General features: G+C 44.8%; 1 pseudogene; it reads right to left on the bottom strand.

Moving 5' to 3' along the window:
* Positions 1–4,692: 4,692 nt before the first annotated feature.
* On the bottom strand, positions 4,693–6,805 carry LOC123458640 (annotated as a pseudogene).
* Between the last annotated feature and the right edge of the window lie 708 nt (positions 6,806–7,513).

Raw genomic sequence — 7,513 nt, 5'->3', positions numbered from 1 at the left:
GTTCCTTCAAGATGGCTTAGCAATTAAGGTACATGCCTGAGAAGCCTAAGGACCCTGGTTCAATTCTTTCTCCAGGTTCCATGTAAACCAGTGGCACATGGTGGCGCATGTGCCTGGAGTACATTTGTAGTGGCTAGAGGTCCTGATGCACCCATTCTCTCTCTCTCTCAAATAAATAAAATAAAGTAAAGTAAAGTCTACTGGGTGGGGGTATCTCCCGCCTTTAATCCCAGCATTTGGGAGGCAGAGGAAGAAGTATTGCCATGAGTTTGAGGCCACCCTGAGACTGCATAGTGAATTCTAGGTCAGCCTGGGCTAGAGTGAGACCCTACCTCAAAAAAAAAAAAAAAAAAAGAAAGAAAGGAAAGGAAAGCTGGTGTGGTGGGACATGCCGTTAACCCTAGCCCTTTGGAGGATTGCTGTGAGTTCAAGGCCAGCGTAGGACTATAGAAAGAGTTCCAGGTCAACCTGGGCTATAGTGACATCCTACCTTGGAAAAATAAACAACAAAAACTATAAAACAGTTGTTTTATTTTTATGGCATACCAGGGGCTCTTGCTGCTGCAAACAAACTCTAGACACATGCAACACTTTGTGCATCTGGCTTTTTGTTCCTACTAGGGAACTGAACCTGAGATGGCAGGCTCAAAAGCAAGAGCCTGGGCTGGAGAGATGGCTTAGCTGTTAAGGTGCTTGCCTATGAAGCCTAAGGATCCAGGTTCAATTCCCCAGGACCCACATAAGCCAGATGCACAAGGTGGCACATGCATCTGGGTTCATTTGCAGTGGCTGAAGGCCCTGTCATGCCTATTCTCTCTTGGTATCTCCCTCTCTCTCCAGCATATAAATAAATAAATAAAAATATTTAAAAAATAAAAAGCAAGAGCCTTTAACTGCCAAACCATGTTCCCAACACCTCCGTTCTGTTTTAGTTTTAGTTTTTGTTTTTGTCTTGTTTTTTTGAGGTACGGTCTTGCACTAGCCCAGGCTAACCTGGAATTAACTATGTAGTCTCAGGGTGACTTAGAACTCACGGTGATCCTCCTACCTCTGCCTCCAGCTTGTTGGGATTAAAAGCATGCAACACCATTCCTGGCCTAGTTTTTTTTTTTTTTTTTTTTTTTTTGAGACCTCATTTTATTTTTTATTTTTTGGAGGTAGGGTGTCATTCTAACCCAGGCTGACTTGGGATTCACTATGTGGTCTCAGTTTAGCTTTGAACTCAAGGTAATCCTCCTGTCTCTGCTTCCTGAGTGCTGGGATTAAAGGCATTTGCCACTGCGCTGGGCTCAAGACCTCATTCTTGATGTCTCATGTCTTGATGTCCATGTTCATCAGTTTTAACAGTTTCTTGGTTTTGGTTTGATAGTTTTCCTACTTGTGGGCTAATTTTATCCAAGAGAAATAATCACAGTGGAAGTTTATTTAAACCACTGTTGATGGGCTAGGGGAGATGGCTCAGTGGTTTAAAGACACCTGCAACGCCTACAGATCCAGGTTCGATTCCCCAATATGCACATAGAGCCAGACAAAGTGACAAAGTGGTAGCTTTTTTTTCAGAGGCTGTGTGCAGTGGCAGAAAGCTCTGGTGCACCCATACATTCTCTTTCACAAATAAATAAGTAAATAAAAGTATTTAAGCTGCTGTTGTTTTATCCTGAAGTTAGTTATATTTCCCTGTATTTTGTTTTGAAAGTTTTACAACTTTACTTTTCACACATGGTTGTTTAATTCACGTGGAGTTGATTTTTGCTTCTGTGGGAGGTGGGAATCTATTTTGATTCTTTCTCCATATGGACAGCTGATTGTCCTGACACCACTACTTGAATAACCCAAAACAAAATACAGAGCATTTTGGAATAAACTTACTGTTGCTTAAAATCTTGATAGTTAAGATCATAAAATTAATTTAGGAACATGAAACTTAAAAACACTTCCACAGCCTAGTGTGGTGGCACACACCTTTAATCCCAGCACTTGGGGGGCAGAGGTAGGAGGATCAGCACGTGAGTTTGAGGCCACCTTGAGACTACGTAGAGAATTCCAGGTCATCTTGGGCTAGAGTAAAACCCTACCTCAAAAAACCACACACAAAAAAAACCTTCCATAGCCTTGGCATGGTGGCTCATGCCTGTAGTCACGGCCCTAGGGTGGATGAGTCAGGAGGATTTCCAAAAGTTTGAGGTCAGCTTAGGCTATAGAGTAAGACCCTGTCTCAAGAAAAACAACTACCAGGCCAGGCCAGGCCAGGTGTGGTGGCACACATCTTTAATCCCAGCATTAGGGTGATAGAGGTAGGATTACTATGAGTTTGAGGCTATACTGAGACGAGATAGTGAATTCCAGCTCAGCCTGGGCTAGAGGGAGACCCTACCCTGAAGAATAAAAAAAAAAATAAAAGAGAGAGAGAGAAAACAAGTTAGGAAATTAGGTACAATGTCAGAAAACTAAAATTGTTACCAGAAGTAGGCCACAATATTGTTTTTTTATTTTTAGTTTTTAATTTTTCATTTTTTTGGTTTTTTGAGGTAGGGTCTCACTCTAACCCAGGCTGACCTGGAATTAACTATGTAGTCTCAGGGTGGCCTTGAACTCATGGAGATCCTCCTGCCTCTGCCTCCTGAGTGCTGGGATTAAAGGCGTGCGCCACCACGCCTGGCTTTGTTGTTTTATTTTTCATTTTTATTATTTATTTTGGTTTTTCAAGGGAGTGTTTTTCTCTAGCCCTGGCTGACCTCAAATTCACTATGTGGTATCAGGCTGGCCTCGATCTCAAGATGATCCTCCTACCTCTGCCTTTCAAGTGCTGGGATCAAATGCATGCACCACCATGCTTGACTTCAACCTTTTTTTTTTCTTCAATTTTTTTATTAACAACTTCCATGATTATAAAAAATATCCCATGATAATACCCTCTCTCCCCCCATTTTCCCCTTTGAAACTCCATTCTCCATCATATCCCCTCCCCATCTCAATCAATCTTTCTTTTATTTTGATGTCATGATCTTTTCCTCCTACTATGATGGTCTTGTGTAGGTAGTGTCAGGCCCTGTGAGGTCATGGATATCCAGCCCATTTTGTGTCTGGAGGAGCACGTTGTAAGGAGTCCTACCCTTCCTTTGGCTCTTGCATTCTTTCTGCCACCTCTTCCGCAATAGACCCTGAGCCTTGGAGGGTTTGATAGAGATATTGCAGTACTGAGCACTGTGGTCACTTCTTTCCAGCACCATGATGCCTTCTGAGTTATCCCAAGGTCACTGCCATCTGAAAAGAAGATTCTCTACCAAAAGTGAGAGTAGCCGGATGTGGTGGTGCACTCCTTTAATCCCAGCACTCGGGAGGTAGGAGGATAGCCATGAGTTCGAGGCCACCCTGAGACTACATAGTTAATTCCAGGTCAGCCTGAGCCAGAGCCAAACCCTACCTTGAAAAACATTAAAAAAAAAAATTTTACGTGAGAGTAGCATTTGACCTTATTTATTTATTTACTTGTTGAGACAGGTTCTCTAACTGAACCCAGAGCTTGCTGGCTGAGCTAGACTGGTCAGCCAACAAGTCCCAGGTATCCTCCTGTCTCCGCCCCTCCAGCACTGGATTATAGGCACCTGCCACCGTGCCAGGCATTTTATACGGTTTCTGAGAATCAACCTCAGGTCCTTGTGGCAAGCACTTTGCCCATGTCCCCAGGCCCTTTACTGGTGTATGTGTGTGTGTGTGTGTGTCCATGTGAGTGCACGTATCTGCATGCATGTGGAGGACAGAGCACAAATTTTAGGTCAGTGCTCTTCTTCTTACCTCATTTTTTACAATATATTAACTTCATTTCATTCTTTTTTAAGTTTTATTCATTTATTTGAGAGACTCAGAGAGAGGCAGACAGACAGAGAGAATGGGCGTGCCAGGGCCTCCAGCCACTGCAAATGAGCTCCAGACGTGTGCGCCCCCTGATGCATGTGGCTTACGTGGGTCCTGTGGAATCAAACCTGGGTCCTTTGGCTTTGTAGGCAAACACTTTAACCGCTAAGCCATCCCTCCAGCTCCTCATTTATTTTTACAAGGCTTTTAACTTTTTATTTTTATGTAAATATTTGAGAGAGGAAAAGAGGCAAAGAGACAGAGATGGAGACAGAGAGAGAATGGGCACACCAGGACTTCCAGCCACTGCAAACGAACTCCAGATGCATGCGCTACCTTGTGCATCTGGCTTATGTGGGTCCTGGGGAATCAAACCAAGGTCCTTTGGCTTTGCAAGCAAACACCTTAATTACTAACCCATCTCTCCAGCACCACAAAGCTACTTTTTGTTTGTTTGTTTTTTGGTTTTTCGAGGTAGGGTTTTTCTCTAGCCCAGGCTGACCTGGAAGTCACTATGGAGTCTCAGGGTGGCCTCGAACTCATGGCGATCCTCCTACCTTTGCCTCCTGAGTGCTGGGATTAAAGGTGTACTCCCGGCTCTCCACAAAACTACTTTTAATACATTGGGGTGTGCCCCACAGGAATAAAAAGCACTGGGAAGAGGTAACCCCATTATCTCCAGGGGTAGCTGAGGGGTAGAGAAGCTATGAGAGGGGAGGAAGGCACAAAAGGGACCTCCTGCAGGCTCAGGGCAAAGGGAACACCATCAGTGTGTGTCACGGGAGGACAGGCCAGCCACGGTGGGGGTGTGGGAGGGTTGGATGCGAAGCCACAAAGCTACTTGGGTTCCTGCTTCTTTTGATTTGCTCTTTTTTCTGCTTCTGTGGCATGATCCCCGAGTCCCTCTGCTTGTGGGCGGCACCAGAAAGCCCATCACACTTGCCTGTGACAGAGTCACTCTGCTTTTTCAGCGGCTCTGACCTGCCTCCCTTGCGTTCCCCTCCCCCAGGCCCAGGCCACCTCCTGTGAAGCAGGGTTTCTCTGTATATATCTCACTCTGCTGTTGTTCTTTTTATTCAATTTTTGTTCTTATTTATTTATTTGTACAATAAACCATGATAATTCCTCCCCTACCCACTTTCCCCTTTGCAACTCCACTCTTGATCATATCCCCTCCCTCTCTCAACTAGTCTCTCTTTTATTTTGCTGTCATCATCTTTTCCTCCTATTATGAGGGTCTTGAGTAGTTAGTGCCAGGCATTGTGAGGTCATGGATATCCAGGCCATTTTGTGTCTGGACGATTGGATTGTAAGGAGCCCTCCATTCCCTTTTGGCTCTTACATTCTTCCTGCCACCTCTTCCGCACTGGACCCTGAGCCTTGGAAGGTGTGATAGAGATATCGCAGTGCTGAGCACTCCTCTGTCTCTTCTCAGCACTGTGGTGCCTTCTGAGTCATCCCAGAAGTCACTGTCATCGGAAAAGGGAAGGTTCTCTAACCAAAAGTGAAGGTAGCATTATTATATGGGTATGAACATTAAGAGAAGTATTTAATAAGCAGTTTGGTGAGCATAATATATGCATTTAGCCAAATATCAACAGGCATTACAACCCTAGGGCTCATGATCTCCCGTCATAGGTTTTCAGTATCACGCATACATTCTCTCCCGTGGAGTGGGCCTCCAGTCCAGTTAGAGGGCAGTTGGTTCCCCCCATAATAGACATGCCACTATTGCACTCATTGGCTCATTTGTCCTGGCTGGCCAAACTTCAGGTTTGCAGTATCCACTGTTGTTTATCTCCACTGAGGGCTTCTCTCTCTCCATGGAGCTGCATGCAGCATAGCTTTTTCCAGCTTTCTGTCAGCTGGTCTACATGGAAGAGGTTTTCAGCTCAGTTCCAGCAGGATTTCTCAGTGACCTTGCAGCCCAAGTATGTGGAGTCTTCAGCAATAGGGTCTCATCATCTGTGCCTGGTGGGAAACCAAGGGCCTTGGCAATGGCCTGTAATTTGGGGTGGGGGACATTATTTGGACCTCCCTGGCCAGCAACTGTACTACAACTGTAGTCTCAGGGTGACCTGGCACTGAAAATTTTCTAGTAACGTTCTATGGCTTCTGCTTGTGCTACTGTCCAAAAAAGTAGGTTTACATATGGCTTCTTCATACCCTCTTAAATTTTGATTAACCCTTCCCCACCTTTCCTTTACTCAGTCTCTTCCCCTGACCTCACTTAGGCCTTCCCATCCCCAGTAATCTGTTCTTCTACTTACACATATGCAATGCCATCCCCGTAAGTCCTCCCCTCCTCCCTCCCTTATAGCCCGTTTCTAGCTTACTGACCTCTGCTGCCAAGTTACATGCAAGTCCCAACATTTGTAGCTAGGATCCACATATGAGAGAGAACATGTAATGTTTGGCTTTCTGGGCCTGGATCACCTCACCAAGTATAATCCTTTCCAGGTCCATCCATTTCCCTGCACATTTAATAATTTTGTTTTTCTTTACTGCTGAGTACAACTCCATTGTATAAATGTACCACATCTTCATTATCCACTTGTCAGCTGAGGGACATCTAGGCTGGTTCCATTTCTCAGTATTGTGAACAGAGCGGCAATAAACATGGCTGAGCAACTATCTCTAAGGTAGTGAGATGAGTCCTTAGGATATGTGCCTAGGAGAGCTGGATCATGTGGTAGATCTATTTTTAGCTGTCTCAGGAACTTTCACACCGATTTCCACAATGGCTGGATCAGATTTCATTTCCACCAACAGTGTAGAAGGGTTCCTCTTTTTCTGCATCCTTGCCAGCATTTATGGTCATTTTCTTTCTTTCTTTCTTTTATCCTTTTTAAAGGCAATGTCTCGCTATGTTGCCCAGGCTGGAGTGCAGCGGCTAGTCACAGGCACCATCCCATTACTTATCAAACACAGGAGTTTTGACCTGCTCCATTTCCAATCTGTGCTGGCTCCCCCTCCTTAATCATCCTGGTGGTCCTCTGCTCCCAGGACGTCACCATAGTCACACTGAACTTAGTGTGGGCACTCGATCCCCATAGCTCACTACAGCCCCTAACTCCTGGTCCTCCTGCTCAGCCTCCAGGGTAGCTGGGACTACAGGCACATGCCACCATGCCCAGCTCATTTGTTTCCATGATGGTAGTAGCCATTCTGACAGGAGTGAGATGGAATCTCAAAGTAACTTTAATTTTCATTTCCATGATGGCTAAGGATGTAGGACTTTTTTTTTAGATGATAATAGGCCATCTGTATTTCTTCCTTTGAGAACTCTCTATTTACTTCCAAAGCCCCATTTTTTTCAAGGTAGGGTTTCACTCTATCCCAGCCTAACCTGGAGTTACAACAAACATGTCATGGCCATCCTCTTACCTCTGCCTCCTGAGTGTTGGGATTAAAGGTGTGCGCCAACAATGCCCTGCTCTCCAAAGCCCATTTTAATTTTTTAAAAATATATATTATTTATTTATTTATTTATTTTGAGAGAAAGAGGGGAGAGGGAGAAAGAGAGAATGGGTGCACCAGGGCATCTAGCCACTGCAAATGAACTCCAGATGCATGGGCCCTCTTTGTGCGTCTGATTTATGTGGGTCCTGGGGAATTGAACCAGGATCCTTTGGTTTTGCAGGCAAATACCTTCATC

This window comes from Jaculus jaculus, chromosome 2 (genome assembly GCF_020740685.1).
Source record: "Jaculus jaculus isolate mJacJac1 chromosome 2, mJacJac1.mat.Y.cur, whole genome shotgun sequence".
NCBI lineage: Eukaryota > Metazoa > Chordata > Mammalia > Rodentia > Dipodidae > Jaculus > Jaculus jaculus.
Note: the sequence above shows the minus strand (reverse complement) of the source record. Positions and strands in the feature narration are given on the sequence as shown.